Below are 26,913 nucleotides of genomic sequence, written 5' to 3'. Positions count from 1 at the left end.
TGAGATGTTTATGGAACAACGATGTTAGTGTGGCTTGAGATGAAGAAGTTGGGAGGAGAGTAAGTGGAAATGAGGCAAGAGAGCGAAATGGGGGCAGATAACAAGCACATTCATTGCACGTATTTCAAGACTTTGGATTTCATTCTGAATAGGATGAGAAGCCATTTAAAGGTGTGGTGGAAGGAGTCTTCTGGAAATTAAGTATGTATGTATATAGTCATACTTAGATTATAGATTCAGCCATTCAGCCATACTTAGTATATAGATTCAGCCATTCCATTACTGGAATTACGCAGAAAAAATTATACAGAAAAACCAGTGCATAAAAGCAGAAAACATGAACAAGAATTTTTTTGGGGTGTGTGTGTGTGTGTGTGTGTGTGTGTGTGTGTGTATGTGTGTGTGAAAGTGAGAAATAGGAGGCAATTGAGGCATCCCACACTAGGGCAATGAATAAGTAAAACCCTTTCAACAGTCAGAGCAGTAAAGAAGAGATGCCTGTATCTTCTAAATAGTGCTGAGCGAAACAAAAAAGAAGAAACAAGATGAAATCTATGGCACAATACTATATATATATATTTCATAAATAGCAAAGGCAATACTATTTTTCAAAGATACATAAATATCCAAGGATGTGGAGCACTTAGAGTGAGTGTCTATGAGGAGGTAGTAGGAATAAAATAAGAATTGGGGTTGTAAAAGAAAAATAAATACATTTTTAGAAAGAGAAAAAGCTTAAGGAGATGCTAAAGAAAACATGCCTGCAATATTATATTCCCTCTGACAGGATCAGTAGTCTATTTCTCTCCCTTAAAAGATATATACACCCAACCTTTTTTTAATTATAGGGAATTTTGAATAATATAGCAGATTACCATGTAGCCATTATCCAGCCCCACAAATCATTAACCCAGGCCAATCTAGGTCCATTCACACCCTCATCCACTATCCTTTGCTTATTTTTATTTATTTTTTGAGTATTTTAAATTAACTTTTTTTGGAGATATAATTTACATATCTAATAAAATGCACCCATTTTATGTGTACATTTTGGTGAGTTTTGAGTATAATCAGCACCCCAATCAAGTTATAAAATATCTGCCCCCAAAAATTCCTGGAGCCCCATTCTGGTCAATGTCCCATCAGCACTTCTAGTCATCTACTGATCTGTCTTCTGTCTCTATAGATTAGATTTGTCTTTTCTAGACTTATGTCTACAAGCAGCATGAAGTTTCCATTTTGATCATGTTTTCTTTTAAATTCTTGAACATATAACAGTTTGTATTTTGCTGATTGTATCCCTATGCTGTAGTTTAACATGTTTCTTTATTAAATGCACCTTGTTGGTAGTTGGACAGAGAAGAGACAACTTACAATATTTCATGTTCTCATTCACGAAGGTCTTATCTCTTCATTTTTTAAATTCTATTTTTTAATAATCTGTGAAATTGTATGGGTTTTGTTTTTGTTTTTGTTTTCAATTCATGAATTGGACATTTCTTGCTTTCCTCTTGGGTTCCTTATGGTTTTTTCTCTTGCTGTTATATTTAGCCTACATTTTAGTTTCCTTTAGTTAGTCAGGTGGCTGTTGGCCTGGCAATTATTGGGCAAACCTCACTGTCTAGATTCATCTGCATAATACAGAGCAATGGTTATATGATACGTTTGAATATCCTGCATACAGCATGGAAATGCTTGTTCAAGGATCCCCAAACAGATACAAAGACCAAATAATTGCAATTCACATGTTGAAAAGGTCTCTAGGTGTGCATCTTGATGTGAACTTTGCTTGGGATATCTTGTTCTTTTAAGGCTTGTTAGATTCCCTTTAGCTGCTTAGGTACAGAATTAGTTAGTTCAGTTTAAAAGTCCAGGTGGTCCTTCTTAAGTTTCCTCTGTCATTTCAAGCCAACCAATGCACTGGAAGAGCTGGGATTTCCCTCAGAAGCCATTAAATCAGTCTCTGCCTCTTGTTCTGGGGTTTGGTGAGCACAACTACCTGAACCTTTGTTTCCATATCTTCAAAACAGAAATAATAACACTTGTTCTGAGAAACTCATAGGGTTGTTGTAAAGAACAAATGGGTTGGTATTTTTGAAACTTCTCCATAATAGTGCTGTCCAATAGAAATATAATGTGAGCCACAAAAGTATTTTAGATTTTTCTAAGCCACATTAAATAAGAGTTCAGTGAACTTAATTTTAATGATATATTTTATTAAACCCAATGTAACCAAAGTATTATCGACATGTGATCAATGTGAGAAGATTATTAAAGAGATATTTTACATTCTTTTTTTAATTCTAAGTTTATGAATCCAGTATATTTTACACTTATAACACATTTTAATTTGGATGCTAAATTTTAATCAGAAATACTTGGGGTGCCTGGGTGGCTCAGTTGTTAAGCATCTGCCTTTGGCTCAGGGTGTGATCCCGGCATTCTGGGATGGAGCCCCACATCAGGCTCCTCCGCTGGAGGCCTGCTTCTTCCTCTCCCACTCCCCCTGCTTGTGTTCCCTCTCTCGCTGGCTGTCTCTATCTCTGTCAAATAAATAAAGAAAATCTTAAAAAAAAAAAAAAGAAATACTTGATATGTATTTAGATTCTATAATATTTTTAGTTGATGTAGATTTGTAACCCCCAATTTCCCCAAACTTAGACAGTTTTTCAGTACTGAATGAAGTACTGATTTTTAAATTAAAATGAATTAAAATTAGACAACATTAGAAATTCATTTCCTTAAATACGCCAGCTGCATTTCAAGTGCTTGATAGCTGTATGGGTTCGTGGCTACCATATTGGATAGAGCCACTGCATAAACTGTTGAGCTCCATATACTTGACAGCTTTTCTAGAAGTTCTCAAATCTCAATTGGATGCTGCATTGTTTGTTTCACTTTGGGCCTCCACGTTAGAGAAATGAATTTCCTTTGCTTTGACCTACAAAAGAATTTCCCAAGGAAAACCTCCCAGCTTTCCTGACAACTGGACAACAGATTGCTTCCATTTCAGTTATCAGAACTTATTTTGTCTGAGAGTCACTACACATTCTGGGAAATAAATACATCTCTAAGAGTAGGGGAAAGATGACCAAAATAGACTGTTTTTAAAGAGCTGAAAAATCGATTCCTGGTAGTAATGCAATCTGGGATACATGAAACCATTAGCACAGGGAGCCCACAGTGAGGTCAGGATCTATTCTGAGCTATGGAGAATGAAGCTCCCATGTGACTTCAATGCATTACCAAGAACAGACTATAATTCCGGGTAAGGCCAAACCCATCATCTCAGGGTGAGGAACATCACAGGGGGTCACCTCACCTGTCTGGGATCTGGTGGCAGGGGTGTCAGGGCATTGGGGAAATGATGAAAGACACTCTACCCTAACCATTTATTTCATTAATTCATCACAGAATTTGGTACCAAGGTATTTCTGTCTTCCTTTTTATCTGAGTAACAGAATAGGAACTCCTCAGTTTTTGTTTGGTTTTGTTTTGCTTCTACAAAGGATCTTTGATCTGAAAGAACTTACTGCGTTCAGTCAGTTTGGACTCTATGAACAAACACTTATCTAACACTTACCATGTCCCAGACATTGTTCTAAGCACTTTACCTATATTAACTCATTTAATTCTCATAACAAGCTTATGAGGTAAAGGTTACAGTTTCCCTTTACAGATGAGGAAACTGAGGCCAAGGGCGATTTAAATAACTTGCACAATGTCATTCTGCTAGTAAGTGGTGGGGATGGGATATGAACCCAGACAATACAGGCCATAGCATTTACATATACCCTCCATAAACACCATGGCCTTTGCTGGTACTGGAAATGGATCAGAAGCTAGGCTTCCAAGCCAAGTCCAGAGTGTCTAACCCTGCACTTGGTCACCAGAAATTCAGATGCCACCTTCTCTAATTAATTAGTGAGGTCAGAGGGGAGCTCAGAAACCCATCCTCTCTCTATGGCTGCATCCTGCTGATCCAGATTGCCCTCTGTCTCCATGGCTACTCTCAAAATTCTACTCATCCTTCAGGGCTCAGATCAAACAAGACTTCTCCACTGGGTTTTCTAAATCTCTACAGTGAAATTACTCCCTTTCTCATCTCTCCCAATCTTTTACTGCTTAATCTCCAATCCTGTAGTTTTTTTGAAAGCTGACTTAAATTACAGGGCTGTTTCCTCCTCTCCTAGGCTATGAGCCCCTAGAGGGTGGCAAGTGCATGTAATTCATTTTTGTATCCCCTGCAGCACCTAACATGGAGCCTTTTGCCTTCTAGCAGTCAGTAAATATTCATTACTAATTCATTACTACTTATATATTTCTAATTTGAATAGAAATGTGATATATTGAAAAATGTACTGTGGTGGGTTTCAGGAAACTTGAATCCTAAACTTAGTTCTGTCACCAAGTAGCTACATACATTTGGGTAATTTATTTCACCTCTCTGAGCCTCAGTTGTCTGTAATTGGATGAGATAATCTCTAAGGCCTCATGACATTTATGGAATAGGCTATTATTTGCTCTGAATTTATGTACGCAAAAGGTTTTTAAACAAGTCCCTGAAGGATGTTTCATATATTCTGAGATCACTCCTGGGCTGCTGGGGTGAGGTACTTCTAAGCAGGAACACATGAGAAGGGTCAGCAGAAACAGCCCCTTGAGATAGGCCAAGGCTGGTTGGCTGTGCTTTAAAATTCCAGCCTGGTTAAAAGCCTCAATCTTTAAGGAAAGGGCCCTACAGAAAGTGATGGATAGGGTAGGAGACAACTTCAGTGTGCTTAATATGTGGTGGGGATCACTGGCTAGCGAGGCTTCCCTCAAGAACACTCTGGAAATAGCATACAGATAAGAGGAAAGCACAGACAGGTGATAAGGCAAGTCAAAAAAGAAAAAGGTAAAAAGTGTGGGTGATTAGAACCCTTCTACACCGTTGGTGGGGATGTAAAATCCTGCAGCTGCCATGGAGAACAATATGGAGGCTCCCCTTCCCACAATAAAAATAGAACCGCCAGGGGCGCCTGGGTGGCACAGCGGTTAAGCGTCTGCCTTTGGCTCAGGGCGTGATCCCGGTGTTATGGGATCAAGCCCCACATCAGGCTCTTCCGCTATGAGCCTGCTTCTTTCTCTCCCACCCCCCTGCTTGTGTTCCCTCTCTCGCTGGCTGTCTCTATCTCTGTCGAATAAATAAATAAAATATTAAAAAAAAAATAGAACCGCCATATGATCCAGCAATCCCACTTCTGGGTCTATATCTAAAAGAAAGGAAATCAGTATCTCAAAGATATATCTACATTCCCACATACATTGCAGCATTATGACAATAGGCGAGATATGGAAACACTCTAAATGTTCATCGACAGATGAATGGTTAAAGAAAACATGGTATATTCACACAATAGAATGTTATTCAGCCTTTAAAAAAAAAAAGGAAATCCTGCTATTTACAACAGTATGGATGAACCCGGAGGACATTATGCGAAGTGAAATAAGCCGTTAACAGAAGGACAAATAAGGTATGATGTCATCTCTATGAGGTACCTAAAACAGTCAAACCCACAGAAGCAGAGAATAGAACGGTGGTTACCAGGGGCCAGAGGATGAGGGAAATGGAGAATTATTATTCAATTGGTATAAAGTTTCAGGTATGAATACACTGTAGGGATGTGCTGTGCAACACAGCGTCTATAGTTGACGTTACTGGGTTGTACACTTAAAAATGTGTTAAGAGGGTAGATCTCACAGTAAATGTTCTTACCACACACACACACACACACACACACAACCCAAACAAAAAACAAAGGGACACAAGGAAACTCTTGGAGATGGTGGCCATGGTATTGGTTTCAAGGGTGTTTGCAGAAGACCAAACTCATCAAATTGTACACGTGGTATCTGGGCAATTTATGTGTATCAGTTGTGCCTCAATAAAACAGTAAGTAAAATTAAGAAGTAACTCATAATCTTTGCAACCTAAAAATAAAAATATTTTCAATGCATAAAAGAAAAAAATAGGTCTGACTGGATCCCTTGCTTAGAGTTACGTTCAACTTCAAGAACACATGAAGAGAGTTAGGAGACAGAAAATAGCAGGATTGATGAAATATTGGCCCGGGTCAAATCGTCTCCAAGTTCCTAAATGTCCAATATAAATTTGTAGGTGATGAAATGTTGGATTTAAAATGTTTATGTATTTTGAAATTACTTCTTAGTGATCTACCCTAATTCTCAGATCCATAGAACAGAAATTGCTCATGTGTTTCTCTCTTCACTGGATAAAGCAACAGTGGAGAAACTTTGTGTTTTGTTTTGTGTTTGTTTTCATCCCCCCACTAGCATACAGTGGAACAAACTCTAGACTCTGAACCATAGAGCCCAAACTCTAGTCCTTACTCAGCTGTTAGGAAGGTAGAACTTGGCTAAGTCACCCTACCTTGCTGGGTCTTTGTAGTACCATCCATAAATTAAAGGGATTTATGGTGAATGATCTCTGCAAGTCCCTTCAGGCAGACAAACGTTCTGAGATAGACATCTGCCTCCACAAGACTATCTCCCCCTGGAAGGCAGGAGGAGCCAGTGAAGCCCCTGGCACATATTGGGAACTCAATAACTGTTGACTGGATTGAATATAATAGACGAGGAAGCCAGACATGAGAGCCAGAAAGTTAAAAATGTGACCGTAAGTCTTTCTTTCTCTCAGAGGACTAAAGCTAATAAGAGACTACTTGGTTAACAGGTGAAGACCCCCTACTGAAGAAGAATGTGAGGGACATTCCACCCCCTGTGGCTGTAGAAGCCTCGGGGGTGTGCAAATGTCTTGGGGAAGGCTGTGGACTATAAAGTAAGAATGCTGATAAATTACAGATGATAAATCTAACCAAGGTAGGTGTATAAAGCTAAGCCTTGATACACAACACCACATTAAAAATTAGTGGGGGGCACCTGGGTGGCTCAGTCAGTTAAGCATCCAACTCTTGATTTTGGCTCAAGTCATGATCTCAGGGTTGTGAGATCGAGCCCTGATATAAGCTTTGCGCTCAGTGGGAGTCTGCTTGTCTGCTTGAGATTCTCTCCTCCTCCCTCTGCCTCTCCGCCTGCTAGTGCTCTCTCTCTCAAATAAATAAATTAAGTCTTTAAAAAAAATTAGTGGAAAAGCTTCAAAATTGTTGCTTAGGTTTTCAAAATGTAAATAATTAATTTTGAATAGGTAATGGAGGCACAGAAGATAAAATTTAAAAGATTCACACAGCTTTTATTGGAAATATTTATTCTTGTTATAGGCCATTAGTTGTTTGAATCAAAAGTGTACTTCCTGGATTGGAGTTAAGATGGCGGAAGAGTAGGGGACCCTTTTTTCAGCTGGTCCCCTGAGTTGAGCTGGATAGGTACCAGACCAGCCTGAACATCCTCGGAATCAGCCTGAGACGCAGGAAGATACATCTGGATCTCTACAAATGAACATCTCCAGCGCTGAGTATTGAGGTACGAAGTGGGGAGCCATGAAACCGTGCACAGATATCGGAAGATAAATGGAAGGGGGAGGGAGCCGCCGCGTTCGGGCCCCGGAAGCGGTAGCCACCTGCACGGGGAAGCAGGCGGACTCGCGGACCAGCACCCGTGAGAGAACACACTGAGAATGTGAGCCGGAGCACAAGCCACTAGACTGAAAACCGAAGCTCCGGTGTGCTCACTGGAACCAGACTGAGACCGGGAGCTCCGGGAGCGCGCAGGGCGGCTGGCGGCTGGCGGTGTTAGAAACACAAAGGACAGAGACACGCCGGCCCAGAAGTGAGGGCTGGTACGCTGGGTATGGGGTGCACATCCCGGGACACTGCAGGGTTGAGCAGCACCGACAGTAACATAGTTAAAGTGGCCAGAACATCAGTGGAGAACGGTCCACAATCCCTCTGTTCTGAGACAGGCTGGGATTCGGCCACTGCTGCTCTGACTCTCAGAAGAGGCACAGCAAACCTCCAGGGAAAGCCTCCAGAGAACAAAAGCCTGGAAATACCGGCTCACAGTGTGCCCAACCCCATCCCCCCTTGCAGGGGACACGGAGACTCTACCCAAACAGCGTTGCCTGAGTATCGGTGTGACAGGCCCCTCACCCAGAAGGCAGGCTGAAAAATCAAGAAGCCCACATCCCTAAGATCCCTATAAAACGAGGGCGCACGGCCTGGGTCCCGGTCAATAATTTGGGCTCTGGACAACCCCACAACCTCTCCTCATCAGAATGACGAGAAGCAGAAATCCCCCCCCAGCAAAGAAAAGACAATGAGTCTGTGGCCTCTGCCACAGAACTAATGGATATGGATATAACCGAATTATCAGAAATGGAATTCAGAGTAACAATGGTCAAGATGATGTGTAGACTTGAAAAAAGTATTAACGAAAATGTTAATGAGAATATAGAATCTCTAAGGGCGGAAATGAGAGCGAATCTGGCAGAAATTAAAAATTCTATCAGCCAAATGCAGTCAAAACTAGAGGATCTGACTGCCAGGGTGAATGAGGCAGAAGAACGTATCAGCGAATTGGAGGATGGGTTAGTATGAGAAAAAGCTAAAACAGAATCTGGACTCAAAAAAATCCACGCTCAGGAATGCAGGTTACGGGAGATTACTGACTCAATGAAACGTTCCAATGTCAGAATCATCGGCATCCCCGAGGGGGTGGAGAAAAACAGAGGTCTAGAAGAGATATTTGAACAAATTGTAGCTGAAAACTTCCCTAATCTAGCGAGGGAAACAAACATTCGTGTCCAAGAGGCAGAGAGGACCCCTCCCAAGCTCAACCACGACAAACCTACGCCACGTCACGTCATAGTATAATTCGCAAATGTTAGATCCAAGGATACAGTATTGAAAGAGGCCAGGGCCAAGAAATTTCTCATGTACCAAGGCAAAGGTATCAGAATTACGTCAGACCTGTCTACACAGATCTGGAATGAGAGAAAGGGTTGGGGGGATTTTTAAAGCTCTTTCAGAGAAAAGCATGCAGCCAAGGATCTTTTATCCAGCAAGGCTGTCATTCAGAATTGATGGAGAAATAAAGACCTTCCAGAATCGCCAGTCATTGACCAATTTCGTAACCACGAAACCAGCCCTACAGGAGATATTAAGGGGGGTTCTATAAAGGTAAAAAAGGCCCCAAGAGTGATACAGAACAGAAAGTCACAATCTATAGAAACAAAGACTTTACTGGCAACATGGCATCATTAAAATCATATCTCTCAATAATCAGTCTCAATGTAAATGGCCCAAATGCTTCCATAAAATGACACAGGGTTGCAGATTGGATAAAAAGACATGACCCATCCATTTGCTGTCTACAAGAGACTCATTTTGAACCTAAAGATACATTCAGACTGAAAGTAAAGGGATGGAATACCACCTTTCATGCCAATGGACCTCAAAAGAAAGCTGGGGTAGCAATTCTCATATCAGACAGGTTGGATTTTAAACTAAAGACTATAGTTTGAGACACAGAAGGGCACTATATTATTCTTAAAGGATGTATCCAACAAGTGGATATGACAATTATAAATATATATGCCCCCAACAGGGGAGCAGCAAGATACACAAGCCAACTCTTAACCAGAATAAAGAGACATATAGATAAAAATACGTTAATAGTAGGGGACCTCAACACTCCACTATCAGAAATAGACAGAACATCCATGCAAAAAATCGACAAAGAAACAAGGGCTTTGAATGCCATACTCGACGAGTTGGACCTCATAGATATATATAGAACACTACACCCCAGAACCAAAGAATACTCATTCTATTCTAATGCCCATGGAACATTCTCAAGAATAGACCATGTTCTGGGACACAAAACAGGTCTCAACCAAAACCAAAAGACTGAGATTATTCCCTGCATATTCTCAGACCACAATGCTTTGAAATTGGAACTCAACCACAAGGAAAAATTTGGAAGAAACTCAAATACTTGGAGACTAAGAACCACCCTGCTCAGGAATGATTCAATAAACCAGGAAATCAAAAATCAATTTAAACAATTTATGGAGACCAACGAGAATGAAAACACAATGGTCCAAAACCTGTGGGATACTGCAAAGGCAGTCCTAAGGGGGAAATACATAGCCATCCAAGCCTCACTCAAAAGAATAGAAAAATCTAAAATGCAGTTTTTATATTCTCACCTCAAGAAGCTGGAACAGCAACAGAGGGACAGACCTAATCCACACACGAGGAAGCAGTTGACCATGATTAGAGCAGAAATCAGTGAATTAGAAACCAGGAGTACAGTAGAGCAGATCAACAGGACTAGAAGTTGGTTCTTTGAGAGAATCAATAAAATTGACAGACCACTGGCAAGAGTTATCCAAAAGAATAGAGAAAGGACCCAAATTAATAAAATTATGAATGAAAAAGGAAAGGTCACAACCAACACCAATGAAATTGGAAGGATTATTAGAAACTTTTATCAATAGCTTTATGCCAATAAATTAAGCAATCTTGAAGAGATGGAGGCCTTCATGGAAACCTATAAACTACCAAGACTGAAACAGGAAGAAATTGATTTTTTAAACAGGCCAATTAATTATGAGGAGATTAAGTCAGTGATAAACAACCTTCCAAAATACAAAACTCCAGGCCTGGACAGTTTTCCTGGGGAATTCTACCAAACATTCAAAGAAGAAATAATACCTATTTCCCTAAAGCTATTTCAAAAAAATAGAAACAGAAGGAAAGCTACCAAACTCATTCTATGAGGCCAATATTACCTTGATCCCGAAACCAGGCAAAGACCCCATCAAAAAGGAGAATTACAGACCGATTTCCCTAATGAATATGGATGCCAAAATCCTCAACAAGATCCTAGCTAATAGAATCCAACAGTACGTTAAAAGGATTATCCATCATGACCAAGTGGGATTCATCCCTGGGATGCAAGGGTGGTTCAACATTCGCAAATCAATCAGTGTCTTAGATTTTATCCAGAAGGAAAAATTCAAAAATCATATGATTCTCTCAATAGATGCAGAAAAAGCATTTGACAAAATACAGCATCCCTTCCTGATTAAAACCCTTCAGAGTGTAGGGATAGATAGTACATTCCGCAATCTCATAAAAACCATCTATGAAAAGCCTACAGCGAATATCATTCTCAACGGGGAAAAGCTGGAAGCCTTTCCCTTAAGATCAGGAACACGACAAGGATGCCCACTCTCACCACTATTATTCAACATAGTACTAGAAGTCCTTGCAACAGCAATTAGACAACAAAATGGGATAAAAGGTATCCAAATCAGCAAAGAAGAAGTCAAAATGTCTCTCTTCGCAGATGACATGATACTCTATATGGAAAACCCAAAAGAATCCACTCCCAAACCATTAGAAGTTATAGAGCAATTCAGTAATGTGGCGGGATACAAAATCAATGCTCAGAAATCAGTTGCATTTCTATACACGAATAATGAGACTGAAGAAAGAGAAATTAGGGAATCCATCCCATTTACAATAGCACCAAAACCATACGTTACCTTGGAATTAACTTAACCAGAGACGTAAAGGACCTATATTCTAGAAACTATAAATCACTCTTGAAAGACATTGAGGAAGACACAAAAAGATGGAAAATATTCCATGCTCATGGATCGGAAGAATTAACATAGTTAAAATGTCCATGCTACCCAGAGCAATCTACACTTTCAATGCTATCCCGATCAAAATACCGATGACATTTTTCAAAGAACTGGAACAAATAGTCCTTAAATTTGTATGGAACCAGAAAAGGCCCCAAATCGCCAAGGAACTGTTGAAAAGGAAAAACAAAGCTGGGGGCATCACGTTGCCGGATTTCGAGCTGTACTCACAAAGCTGTGATCACAAAGACAGCATGGTACTGGCACAAAAACAGACACATAGACCATGTGACCAGAATAGAGAACCCAGAAATGGACCTCGGCTCTTTGGGCAACTAATCTTTGATAAAGCAGAAAAAAACATCTGGTGGAAAAAAGACAGTCTCTTCAATAAATGGTGCTGGGAAAATTGGACAGCTACATGCAAAAGAATGAAACTTGACCACTATCTCACACCATACACAAAAATAAACTCCAAATGGATGAAAGACCTCGATGTGAGACAGGAATCCATCAAAATCCTAGAGGAGAACATAGGCAGCAACCTCTACGACATCGGCCAAAGCAACCTTTTTCATGACACATCTCCAAAGGCAAGAGAAACAAAAGATAAAATGAACATGTGGGACTTCATCAAGATAAAAAGCTTCTGCACAGCCAAGGAAACAGTCAAAAAAACTAAGAGGCAGCCCACGGAATGGGAGAATATATTTGCAAATGATGCTACAGATAAAAGACTGGTATCCAAGATCTACAAAGAACTTCTCAAACTCCATACGCGAGAAACAAATAAACAACTCATAAAATGGGCAGAATATACGAACAGACACTTTTCCAATGAAGACATACAAATGGCTAACAGACACATGAAAAATGTTCAAAATCATTAGCCATCAGGGAAATTCAAATCAAAACCACACTAAGATACCACCTTACACCAGTTAGAATGGCAAAAATTGACAAGGCAAGAAACAACAACTGCTGGAGAGGATGTGGAGAAAGGGGATCCCTCCTACATTGTTGGTGGGAATGCAAGTTGGTACAGCCACTCTGGAAAACAGTGTGGAGGTTCCTTAAAAAGTTAAAAATTGAGCTACCCTATGACCCAGCCATTGCACTACTGGGTATTTACCCCAAAGATACAGAAGTAGTGAAGAATAGGGCCATATGCACCCCAATGTTCATAGCAGCATTGTCCACAATAGCTAAATCATGGAAGGACCCGAGATACCCTTCAACAGATGACTGGATTAAGAAGTTGTGGTCCATATATACAATGGAATATTACTCAGCTATCAGAAAGAACGAGTTCTCAACATTTGCTGCAACATGGACGGCACTGGAGGAGATAATGCTAAGTGAAATAAGTCAAGCAGAGAAAGACAATTATCATATGGTTTCTCTCATCTATGGAACTTAAGAACTAGGAAGATCGGTAGGGGAAGAAAGGGATAAAAAAGGGGGGGTAATCAGAAGGGGGAATGAAGCATGAGAGACTATGGACTCTGAGAAACAAACTGAGGGCTTCAGAGGGGATGGGGATGGGGGAATGGGATAGACTGGTGATGGGTAGTAAGGAGGGCATGTATTGCATGGTGCACTGGGTGTTATACGCAACTAATGAATCATCGAACTTTACATCAGAAACCAAGGATGTACTGTATGGTGACTAACATAATATAATAAAAAAACATTAAAAAAAAGTGTACTTCCTTTTTTTAAGCAAGCACCGAGTGGAAATATCAGCCCATCTGATATGAGACCACCAGGGAATGGAGGCCAGACCCCTCTACACAGCTGTGTAGCGGGATGGCAGGTGAAATGTCCGCCTCTTGATGCTGGTCGGCTTTGTTAGATTAGGGTGAAATCCTTATCCCATTGCACAAAATGGGAGCTTGAGGCCTAGGAAGAGGATGTCATTGAGACAAGGTCGCTTGAATGCACAGTGTTAGCAAAGCTAGCTAACCTCACTCTGTCCATTCATCAGGTGCTGGATCTTCTGTCTTCCTGCCCAGGTCAGTTTCACTGAAAAGGAAGCGCACTGCAGCTCTGGGGTCAGGACGGGCGCACCTGATCGCTCAGCGCCTGCCTGTCCTGGTAAGAATGCTTCTCTGGCCCAGGCTTATGACAGTTTTGGGGGAAGAGTCAGGTTCCCTTTGGAGAGGAACACATTGGGATCTTTGTTCCCCAACGGGTTACATTTCCTCGTGTTTATTGAATTTTCTCAATCACAAACTTGATCTCTGGGTCCCAGGAAGGGCGTGTGTGTGTGTGGGGGGGTGGAGTTCACTCGCTAGAGAATGTGCGAAGTTGAACTTTATTTACTCTTGATAAAAGACTCAAAAAGGAAGTTAACTTTTTACCCTGTCTCTTCTCAAAGCCATCAAAAGAATTATGAAGTCTTTTCAAGATCAAACACTGAGGTTCTTCACAAAGGGTGTCACGATGAATTAATCTGCAGACCCTTCACCCCTCTTTCCCACTGGGCAGAAACGAGGGGACAGTTTCTCTCCTCTCTGCGTGGGTAGCAAGGCTATGGCAGGATTCCGTGCCCTCCTCCCTGCACTCCCCCCTCCACCACATTGCATGCCTCCGCACCTGCACCCCGCGGCCGAGTTCGAGGACTAAAGCAGAAACACAGGAGTAGGGACCTGCCTGTTCTGCCCCCATGAGAGACTGTACAGGCAGTTTGATGAGGGACGTTTTGAGGTGGTAATTCCGGAGGAAGGCACTAGTCTGCCAGTCAGCCAAGTTCACTTGCTTAACTTCTTTCTGCTTCCACGGCGGAGCTGCCTGTGCCCGCTGAATAGGTTGTCTTTATTGTTAGTACTCCCGACTTGCTCCAATCAACACATTTCTTAAACTCCTTTAAAACAAGCTTGTTAGAGCTGTCTACGATGCCATGAGGTTCTAACTTCCTCTGATTAATTAGGAGGCTTAGCAATGTGTGAGTGTGTTTTAGGAACTGTGCTGCGGGTTTTCGCGGCACCGAGAAACTTCACTTACTTAATATTTAATGCTGAGCTATTTTCTACTCTAAAGGTAGGTTGGGGGGAGGGGCCGTGTGCTAGCTAAAAACCTGTATTTTCATCGCTACTTCTTTTTGGCATGTGTTGCTAACCCACTTGGATCCCCGACCTCCAGCCACATAAAGCCGTGAAGAAAAGCAACACTGGAGAGAAGCATTGTTCTTCAGGAGGGCACCGAAAGAGGGCGCTACGAAAATTATCCAGGCCACCTGAATTATGTGCTGCTGCCTTTGGAGAGGAGACGTTTAGTATATGCGCCATGGTCATTTATTACAGGTGGCAAATATACCTGTTATCCGGTGCACCACTGAGCTTTCTACAACCCTGTTTTGCAGACCTCATGCTCATAGCCCGTCCATCCTGGTGGACTGAGCCTGGGCTTATGTGTCTCTCCATCTGTCTAACTACTCATAGGCTGTCTGGTCCCTAGGTGGCTAACCTAATCTATTTTGCATCTTACCATTTCATTATTGGATGTAACCCTGTCCCAAAATCTGAGACTGTCACCTCCATGAAACTTCTCGAATTCTCTCTTTACAGTTCATTGATTCATTTACCCAATAAATATTTATTTGTTAACTGTGCTGGGAGTTTGGTGTCCAAGGATGAAGAAGACAAATACATCCCCTTCTTACCTTTGGAATGAAGAGTTTAATCTGAACGATGATTGCTGAACGAGAAATTGCGCATGTGATTAATGTCATGCTGATATGCAGGGAACTATGGGAATGCATCAGAAGAGACTTAACCTAGAATTCCATGGGTCACGAATGACCTCCCGACAAAGGGCGATCTCACTTGAGAACTAGAGGAAAAGAATGAGCAAGGAGCATCCCAGGTAGGTAGAGAGGAGTCACATGTTTGAAAGTTCTGAGGTAGAAAGGAGGGCGGTGTGTTGTAGGTAGCGGAAGGCCAGCGTAGCTAGAGGATAATGATAGCGAGTGAGTGACATGCTAGGTAGCTGGTAATATTCAAAGCGGTTTACACGTATTTATTGAACCTTCACAATGAGTCTATGATGAGTGAACTGAGAACGCAGAGGAGTTAAGTAACTTGCCCAGGGTCACGCAGCTAAGAAATTTCATAGCTGAGATATGAGTCAAGACAGTTTGGCTGTAACCCCTGCCCTCTGAACGCAACTCCAGACTTTAGAGGTGGTAGAGGGAGATCAGATGAGGGCCACATTGCACGACTCAGGAAAAAAGAGGGAAGGTTATGTAATTAATTCAATTTAGATGACCCTGAAATTTAAGTATAACACTCAGGTCTTCTAAATCCGAACTTCAATATCTTTCTTCATATGGACAATTGGGGGGGGGGACTTGCTGAGAGTTTAACTCTAGGTTAGGGGCTGAAAAAAACAGTCAATTTGGTCCTCAAAGGGTGACTCAGTCCCCTCCTAACTTTAGGGGAAGTAGAGGTTCATGGAGGATAGAGAGCTGAAGAGTTCACGGGGCAACCCGTACTCATTGTGACCTCATAGGAATCACTAGGATTCTAGTCCTGTGAAAGCAATGAAATGGGTTTCAAATTATGTCCATTCCTTTTTCATTCTCCCTTTTTTTTTTCTTCGGTATATACTTATTGTTTTTCTTCTAAATGCCCGGCTTTCTGGCAGGAATGGAGATTGGAGCAGTGAGCTGGGCAAATAAAGTGGAAACCAGCATGAGCAAGGGCCCAGGAGGGAGGGTCTGTGGATGTGGGTGGTACTGAAGAGGCTGGTCTGGTTGGTAGCCGAGGCCCACGTCGAGAGTCATGGGCTGAGTTGAGGGGCGGGTGCTGAATATTGGTATCAAGAGTGAGAATTTTGTTTTTCTGACACATAATGAGAAGCCATTGCTAATTCTTGTGTCAGAGGAAAAACAATTTCTAGAACACTTTGCCCGGCCACTGGGCACAGGCTACTCCACATAGCAGGGAGAGGCACGTGTTAGTGCTACTTTGGGTCATGGGGGAGAAGGTTCAAGGAACAGATGAGTAGATATAAATGTCATGTACTCTTATTTCTCACTGGCCCTGAACGTGCTTTAAAATGAAAGGTGCTATGGATTAATGTATACTTTTATTCTTGAAGATCAGGGTTAAACCAGTTTCTCTCAGTCTATAAAAGTAGACAGGATTTCTGGCTGATGGTTTGGACCAGTTTTATTAACCAAAAACTACCTTTCCACTTGGCCCGTCTTTAGCCAGAAACAAACATATTATTCACCCTGGACTGCCCTGAACGGGGTAAGAGAAATGAAGGTAATTCAAGAAGACGGTCCTTAATTAAAGGAGCCACTTGCTAAATTTCAATGGCTGCCTTGTTTTGGGTAAGCTCTCCTCCCTCCCACACCCACACCCCCACTCCTCCACCATTTTACTATACTTTTCCAAATCCTCTCGTTTGTTGCAAAGTTTATCGCATTTGGCTTTTACCCGGTCAATTTTTGTCTAATCTGCAGCGGATGCTGTGTCAGGTTGACTCTCACTCGAGACTGGCATGTGCATTGTAGCTTCGCGCCAAAGCATTGGGAGGATGACGGCCGTGAGGCAGTGAGTGCCTCCTGTTGTGTGGCTCGGAGTTCCCAGGTTGACCATGCGCTGCCCTGGCCTTTCAGTGCAGCCAGAGGGGCGAAAGGGGTGGATTTCTCTTCTTTTTTTTCTGGCGTACACAGCTCAGAGCCTACCTCCTCCAAGGAGCCCTCGGAGTGGGCTTTTCTCCACGCCACATGCATATTTTCACTGTCAACCGAACGTTACACATTTGGTTGGTTGGCATTAGATCGTGTGTGGGTAGAGGTGCCTTTGCAGTGAGTGCTGCCCGCAGCCAAACAAGTTAAGCAAGAATGCTCGTACTGTTTTAGTGAGCACCCTGCATCGCCCATTCACTAGTTGCGGAGCGAGGGGGATGTGTGCCCAGACACACACATACACGCACAATCTGTTTTTGCCCTCGACTTTTTTTTTTTTTTCATAGCGTCTTAAAATTCTGAAACTGGAAGGGATTTTATAGAAGGTGAAGTTTATCCCTGTTATTTACAGACAAGGAAGTTGAGACCTAGACAGGAAAGGGGCCTGGATGCCAAAGGCCACACGGCTGGTTAGGGAGAGCAGGAATGACAATACAGATTCCCAGACTGTCGTCTGGGGCTCTCTGGACAGCTCACCACCTGAAGGGTTCATCCTTTATGCCTAAAGAAACGTATATTTGCAAGATGGGTCACTTATAGTGTGAAAAAAATGGACTTAAAAGTTATTGGCATAGAAAGATCTCAAACTCAGGTCTCTAGACTCCCAGACAAGGATGATTCTATGGCAGAAACAGTGGGGGGCTGTTTCGATGTGCTTAAAATGCAGGGGTGGAATGGAAACAGTTAAAAAAAAATGCTCTGAGTCTCATGCTCTGTAATTCCTGACACCTTCAAGCCCTGACCCCATCATCCCCAAGAAGACTGCTGGCTGTATTTTTCTTAAAAATGTCAAGAGACCACAGAGAACATGCTCAGAGTGTTCTGAGACAGCCCACTGAATACATATTCCAGCACAACACTTCTGGACACCATAGTTAATTACTTCAAATGTGCAGCTTAAGTGTGGCTCATGATTCAGACCAGGACCAGTTCCTGGAAATTGGGCTTTGATAATGAGAGCCTTGGGTGGCAAGAGTCACAGTGGGGGGCGGGGAGAGTAGCCCAGTGGGGTTCTGGGTCTTCGGTACCGCCTTGCCAGAGCCAGGGTAAGCAGGAAGTGAAGTGGGTGTCTGGAACTTACCACCTCTGACCCTCTCATTGCAGAAGGCCCTGTGGGGCCTCCGAGGAGGAGCTGCCTGGGGCTGCCCACTCCAGCATGTTGTTTTCATTGGCCTTCCCTTGGCAGCACTCTCTATGCTGAAATATTCTTCCCAATCTGCTCTCGGTACCCCTTCTTCCAGCTAAACTGGCCTGTTTTGAGTTCCAGCACTGTCTTCTGTTTTCCTTTGTAATTATCAGGTCTTATGCATTGTTCTATGGAGGATATTTTCATCAATATGGAGAATTTATATCTTGTGGCATTTGCACATGTGTTAGGACCATTGTAACAAAATAACGGATGAGGTGGGTTCAACAACAGATTTGTTTTCTCATAGTCCTGGAGGCTGGAGGTCCAAGATCAAGGTGCTGGCAGGGTGTGTTTCTCCTGAGGCCTTTCTCCTTGGCTTTCAGGAGGCTGCCTTCTGGCAGTGTCGTCACATGGCTGAATTTTCTCTGCGTGCAGGCATCCCTGAGATCTGTCTCTTCCTATATGGACACCAGCCAGATTGGATGAGGGCCCCACCCTTATGACTTCATTTAACCTCAATTACTTCCTTAGAGGCCCTGTTTCCAAATGCAGTCACATCGAGGGTTAAGACTTCCACATATGAATTTTGGGCCGATACAAGTCAGTTCATAACAACACTGTAGGCTGTTCCTCTCTGATAAAGAGATCTGACCCGAGGCAGGACCCTCCAGGAGCAATGATGTTTCGGACAAAGACTTCTACTTCTCAGTACATACCTCCCAGTATGTATGATCACGGCAGACAAATAAAGCTAGCTATGAGCACCTGAAGATTTGTGTTTCCAATCTCCGTTTGATGGGTAAGCAGGGTAATAAAATCCCAGGATTATGACTCCAGGAGCTGCACAGATGGCCCTTTCAGTAAGGGGAGGGAATTACCAAGGTGCTATGACCACATTCCTCAGGAGCCCAGCAACCATTTTGTTTGACAACTTAAAATTCATTTTAAATATTTAATTTTAGAAAGTATGAAGATGTATATTGATATGTATATTATTTATAAATGTGTGTGTGCTCTTGCTGTGAGGTTTGAGTAGGTTACAGAGAGCTCACAAATTAAATCAGAGCACTCACAGTTTTGAGCTAAGTTGTGGACTGAGAGGCCATGTTATTCTGCAGTGAACCAGGCATTGCTGCATTCAGCACCATGTGACAGTAATATCTAACATTTAATAAGCGGTTGCTCTAATCAATTTTCACTGTGATTCTATGAGGTAAGTATTATATGATCCCCGTTTTATAGAGAGAAAACTGAGGCATGGTTTGGTCAAGGTCACACAACTACTCGGTGGGGAAGGGGTATCTGTTTGATGTAAGCATCCAGATGCATTTGTAGTCCATCTGAAGAGACAATGCCCAAACACCTAGAAATCAAAAACAGGGGGCTCACCTGTTCACAGACTCAGTGCTGTGGCGTAAGAAAGAATGGGGTGATTGGTTTGAGGGTAAGCTGTTTGAGAAAGCGCTGCAAGAGACATCACCTGAACCGAGCCTTGAATCGTAGAACAGGGGGGATGTGTTCATGTTTGTCAGGATTGGCACCAGACTCAGTCTTCAAGTGCAGGGAGCAAAGCTGGAGTTGAATCTCAGAAGGGGTAGGGTTTGGAACTAGTACGTTTTTATAGACAGCAGTTCACCTGAATCCTGGGAATGAGCTCTCCAACTGGTGGGAATATTGAATATTGTCTATTGAAATTACTGCATAGCAAATAGCCACCAGCCCGTCTGCCTAAGGAAAATAATAACTATATGTCAGGGAAGTAAAAGAATAAAACCAACTCTTGACATTTTTGTAGCTTTGCCCTCTCTTGGGTGCAGATGGACTTGTGGGGAATTGTTCTTATTTACAAGGGGGCCACAGTCTGAATGAAAGTGTGGGTCACAGTTCAATGCCTTCTTTGAGCCAGAAAAAAAAAAAAAAAGAAAATTCTACACAATCAATCATCTGATGTCCTCACTCAAAAACTTGTTTAAGATGGTCAACTCAGACTTCGAGACTCCTTGAATTACCTTGAAGTCATTTAACTCCTGTTCACCAAACAAAGACGTGTATGAGGATGACCTCAGGATTAATTATTTTCCAACACACTCTGTCTTCTTTCTCATGGGTTTACAGGATCAACTGCTTGGTCATGTCACTGAATATAGCTCTGTGTTTCTAACCAAAGGCAGCTTCTTCTATGTTCCTGGATCTTTAATGTAAATCCAATGGTCATGTTGTCTTTTCCCCCGGCTCTAGATTTCTCTTCCCTTGGGAGACGAAGTATCAGAAGAGAATGGAGGACTTTGGTGAGAACGTTTGTCATATGGTCATTGTGAACAGAAATTGTCTCACCGAAGTGGTATAAGAAGGATCAGGAGCAGTTGATTTGGCAATAAGAGAGCACCGGCATTGGTTGGATGTGGGGCGGGGCATGTGGACAGCCTAGAGAGGAATTGCTGGCTGGGAAATTCTCAAAATTCCAATCCCTGGGGGTAAATCTTCAAGCGCAGAGTGCTTACAGATTGGTAGACTTTGTGACTTTCCTAAGACAGAGTCATGGAAAACCAGCACGACCTCAACTTGTCATTCTATAAACTTGACAAAACCCAAATGATCACAGCATCATCTACAGACATTTTCTGAGCACTTCTTTCTGTGCCAAGAGAAGGGAAATATCAACAAAAATAAATGATGGGCCCAGGATAGAAGTATGATCACGGCTTACTTTGGACCCTTGACCTAGCTCATGAAAAATTAATACGGAATATAGGCTGATGTATAGTTTAGTCCTAAACAATCACACAGAATCCAAGTGTTCTCAAATAACGTGCCTCACCTGTGGATTTGTGAAAGTATAGATTCCCAGGCTCTATTCCTGACTTCTGAGTTTAGGCTTTTGCATCTGGGACTTTTAACAAGGTCCGAATCTACTAAAGGACTCTTGGTAAAGAGGATAATAGGAGAGGGGAAGACCATCACGGGTTGGGACGTAAGGGGAGTTCCCAGCACTGAGCACAGAGGTGGAAGAGGCAAGAGCCTGAGAGCAGACAATTGGGGTGGAGGGAGGAATTTAAAGGGAGTTGGTAGATCCACTGGGTAAATGTCCAGATGGCTTGCAGATCATTTCCACCCTGTGAGAGCAGGAAGGTTAAGAGTGGTTTAATTCTTTCAAACAAGGGCACTGCCAGAGAAGGCGATGGGTTAGACAGGCAAGTGGAGGGGAGAGGAAAATGGGTCTCAGATCTTAGCTGGGCTCTCATCTGCTGAGGCCCCTGGAAGAAAAGAAGATGGCGGTGGGCATCTACGGCCTTTCCCCCTCCCTGTCTGTTCAGTAAAGCTGCGAGATTTCTAGCACAATGCAGGGTGCACTTTAAACAAAACATAAGATTAGCCAACCCACTTACCTCCCCCCAAGGATCTCACTCACCCCGCGGAAGCCTGACAAATGATCATGTAACATATTATGCTTTTAAGAAGGTCCCTTATATCTCCGAGAGTCAATATAGTCCATTATGTCAGTTCCTATCCACTGGCTTCTTTCTCAGCTACTTATATTTCCATTTAGTCGAATCTTAAGGAAAGCTCACCAAGGCCCAGAAAATTAAAGTTATCGGAGACTCGTTAGTTATCTTTTCTAAAATCATCTATCTTCTTCATTCCGTTCACTCAGGGCCTGGCGGTGTGTCTTTCCTTCTTACTTCCTTCTGAGCCTCTCCTGGGTGAGATCCTGCCCTTCCTGGTGTTCCCACTCCTGTCCTTTTGACCGTATCTTTTCCTGCATTGGTCTTCCTTCCTGTTTCTGTTCCTTTTTGGTGGGCGGAGGGGAGGAGGACAGAGGGAGGAAATAAGGAGGGGAAAAATCTGGCCTCCTATGTTCTCCGGCACGCTCTCGTTTGACTTGGCTCTCTTGTACCATTCTGCTTACATTCCGCACCTTGCACACCCTTGTCTGTGCAATCTTCCTTAAACACCGCTCGGAATCACGGGAGAGATGAGACAGGTGTATATTGACCCAGAGATAAACTGACAGTGCCTGGAAAGATAAAGTTAGGAAGGAAGAAGAGAAACAGGAGAGAAAGAAGAGAAAGGGAGGTCTTCAGAGAAAGGGACGGGAAAGACAAGTATAATAATAACAACAACTTCTGTGTGTGAAATACTTCATACGTGCCAGGCAATGTGATAGCATTATTCTCACAGTGCTCCTTTGACTGTAGGTTATTTCTTCATTTATAAAATGGGGAATGGGGATAATAAGACTCCCAAGAGTTTACCCATATTTCTCAGGGTCATACTGCTAGTATGAGGCACAGTTGGAAGTCAGACGTAGTAAGCAGGTATTCTTTTTTAAGGTTTAAGCACAAGATGTATTTTTTAAAAAAGAGTTTATTTATCTATTTGAGAGAGTGAGAGCACCCAAGCGGGGGGCAGGGGAGGGGTAGAGGGAGAAGGAGAAGCAGAATCCCCGCAGAGCACAGAGCCCAGACTCGGGGCCCGATCCAGGACCCCGGGATCATGACCTGAGCCGAAAGCAGACACTTCACGGGCTGAGCCACCCAGGTGCCCCTCAAGATGTATTTTTTAAAAGAAAGTTTCCAAGACCTAAATATTTGGCGATTTCAATTTGACACACCCATATACCCACACACACATGTATACACAAATACACAAATCGAGTGAAAGTTATTTATTTAGTTCAGTAATGTGCTTTCACTTTATTTCATAATCTTAGAGTTGGAAGGGGCCACAGGATTCTTGTAGTCCAATGGCAGGAATCTCTCCCCCACATTCCCTATTTTACCTCTGTTTCAGTCATTTCAGAGAAAGGGGAACTTGCTACCACAAAGACAGTCTGTTCCATTGCTGCTCGGCTCAGATGTTTATATAATTATTCCTCGTAGGGTGCTGTGGGAATGATTTCAGAGCTGGCCAGCTACTTTTGCCCTCTGAATGTACACAAAATACATCACACCGTTCTTTCTCAGGATGACATTGTGTGTGTGTGTGTGTGTGTTGCCAGGCATGTCCCCACACCCACATGCCCACACACGCACACACACCTACACACACATGCGCATGCACACACCGAGACATGAAGTCTCTTTTCCAGCTAAGCACCACTAGTCTTGCAACGATGACTCACACGACATAATTTGCATCTTGCTTCTTGTCCTCTTGACCAACCTTGCCCTAAAACTAAGTATAAAGCTCAAAGTAATGGTCAGATCAGCACAACCCAGAGAAGGACTTTCCCTTCTTATTACGGAGCATTCTGCCTTCCTGGAGACGGCGTAGGTTATGTCAGCATTCCGGCAGTCAATGACACCGTTGATTCATGGGCTTCCAACCTAAGGTAAGGATTTTAGAAGTATCTTTGTGAAATTTAATCTTGTTAGTCTGGCCCTTGTTCTCTTCTGGAAGATCTTTCTAGATTGTGATTCTTTCCTCGGTGACTGTCTTCCCTAGCTTTGTGTAATCTGTAATTTCGTAAGAACATTTTCAATTTTGGGGGCACCTGGGTAAAGTCGGTTAAGTGTCCGACTCCTGATTTTGGCTCAGGTCAGGATCTCAGGGTCTTAAGATTCTTTTCCTCTCTCTCAGCCTTTCCCCCTCTGCTCATGTGTGTGTGCGCGTGTGCTCGCTCTCTTTCTCTAAAACACGAAGAAAGTATCTTCAATCTTGTTCATAATATGTTATTGAATATAAATAATTAACTTAAAATTCGTTTTATGATATAATATTTTCGTTTAAAATACCTTTTATTTGGGGGTGTTGGGTGGCTCATTCCGTTAAGTGTCTGAATCTTGGTTTCGGCTCAGGTCATGATCTCAGGGTCATGAGATTGAGCCCCTCAATCAGGTTCCATGCTCAGCCGGGAGTCTGCTTGAGATTCTTGCCTTCTGCTTCCCCCCACTTGCTCTCTCTTCTTCTGTCTCTCTCTCAAAGAAATAAATAAATCTTAAAAAAAAATGCCTTTTATTTCCTCAGAAATGATTCTGGGGATGTACCAAGCGTTAATAGTCCTAATCTTAGAAGGATCATATTACCTATAACTTTTAATATTTGGTTATATCTTTTTTCTGATTTAATAAATGAATATTATTTCTAAAAGGAGTCCTTCGACCTGAAAATGCTGATTTATTCCACATCTTTTCGTTTTGGCTAAATAGTGTCTTTATTATTTCCTAATTGCCATGCAGGCCTTGACTCTTCAATTTGATTCAGAACTCCTTGAGGACAGGGCAGTGGTACTTTCGTTATCGCTCATGGCAGCTGGTCTGGTGCTGGACCGATTGGTTTCCTTTAAGTTAACTTGTCTTCATCTAGTGCTAAAGTCATGGCCTTTTTCTGACTTTATCTCTTGTTCAAATCAATATCTTAAAATGATGGGAACATGATGTTTTATCTATGACCTACACTTAAACAAATTAGTCTAATTCATTTACTGGTGAGTAATTATTTACTCTGCTAACAAATCTATTTAGCCAATTGAAAGCTGATTATTTTGATTTATCATGGTTGGTTGGTAATCATACAATGTAAGTGTAAATAATGGAATAATTTTGGGGAGAGACTGGTGAGCCTTCCAAGTAATGATTTATTGAGACCAGCACTATGCTAAGAATTCCTACAAATAGAGATAAAGACATGACTCTTGATTTCAAGGTGCTCACAGCATAGTTGGGGAGGTAGGACTCTGAAAAACCAAAGGATGTCAGCTTGCATATTGGCATGCTGGGCAGTGTTTGATACTGTCTCAAGGTCATTATATTTCTTTCTTCTACAGAGCATTTGGTTAAGGGGAGTTGAGGGTAGGGATAGGACTGGGTCCTCCAGTTGTAACCATTGGGACATAATAAACCTAAATACACAGAGAAGCTATTTGTATAAAATATTTCTATATATTCTTCATACTTGTTTCAATATAGAAACTACAATTTTTTTGTAAGGTAGAAATAATTTACCATGGCAAAGTACTCTTCCCCCTCCCAGCCTCCCTTGCTACCCACACACTGTTGTCCACCCTGTATCTATGAGGTAGTCCCAGCAGGTTCTGGCTCTTCCCTCTTCCACCATTGGAAGAAGAATTGGCATCCCAATTTCCCATTTATCTGGGGTCTCTGGGAAACATGGACCAAACAGATCCTTTGTCCTTCAGTGACTACGCAGATTACCTGGAAAATCTGGTTGTGTTAAAGCTATATGTATTCACAAAGGACAAAGGTTAATAGGAGGTACTATAAAATTATGAAACTTCTATGTAATTAACTTTTAGCCCAATTGTTGTATCCAATGCTTTACTCTTAAAGTTACCTCCTTGGGCAAGGATTTTTTGTTGTATTTTCTTCTTCATTCGTATCAATTTTTCTCAGTCCTGAAAAGCCTAAAGTGGCCTAGAAAACAAATAATTCTTTTCCCCCCTCCTTTCTCTTTCTCTCCCTTTTTCTTTCCCTCTCTTTCTCCCTCTTTTCTTCTTGGGTTATTTTTATCATTCTTTTTAATCCTCTAAACAATAAAAAGAAGGAAGAGTTATTACCTTCCCTTTAAAGATGAAAAATCTGAAACTCAAAGAGGAAAAGAAATTTCCCCAAGGTCACACAGCTAGTGAGAGGCAGAGGCAGGGTTCAAAGAGAAATCTTTCTGCTCCAAAGCCAGCATCAGTCCCTTGACAAAGCAGTGGGTACCTTGGGGAGAAGTACTTGGGACTTCATCTCCGTCTGTTTAGGACCTGGTGTAGGTCTTGGCACGGGGTGATCACTAATACATTCTTTTTTAATTGAATTAGGTTGGATTTTGGAACCCTAATTTGGGAGAGCCTCAGAGGTCATCCAGAACCTTGTTAAAATAGTTTCATAGTATCATATAGTGTGATAAGGGAGGAACTCCTCTGACAACCTCAAGGAGGGGGTGGGTCCCGGAGATATCCCTCCCCAGCTCTTCTTGCTTCTCCCACCACTCCCACACAACTCTTTTGGCCAGCTTCCCATTCTGTACAAATCAGGGAGCACACCTGTTTGTCTCTTAACTAACCTAAATTTTTTCCTTTAAACAAAATTCATGTATCTTCATTGTAGAAAATGTAAAAAACCAATTTGGTAAAAAGAAAATTAAAAACCACACATCATCCCACTAACAGGAGATAATCACTATTATCTCTGCTGTACTTTCCAGTGTTTTTGTTACACACAAATATTTTTTAAACAAAAGAGTGCAATCATACTGTGCAAACTTTTATAACCGATTTTTCACTCAACAATATATTGTGTACATCTTGCAATGTCAATAATTATAGATAAACATCACCTTCGATGACTCCATAGCTTTGTCTGTGCTGGACAGGTGGGCGGCTGGGTCATCATTCATCACCTAGTTCTCTGCAGATGAACATTTAGATCACGACTCTCTTAAAACTTTTTCAGATAAATTGTTTCTTGATGATGTCACTTGTGCAGACATTTGCTAGCAGGAGTGAGGAGTTGTGTAGTTTAC

The sequence above is a fragment of the Ursus maritimus genome, unplaced genomic scaffold, assembly GCF_017311325.1.
Source record: "Ursus maritimus isolate PB19 unplaced genomic scaffold, ASM1731132v1 scaffold_16, whole genome shotgun sequence".
Taxonomy (NCBI): Eukaryota; Metazoa; Chordata; class Mammalia; order Carnivora; family Ursidae; genus Ursus; species Ursus maritimus.
This window is presented reverse-complemented; position numbering follows the sequence as displayed.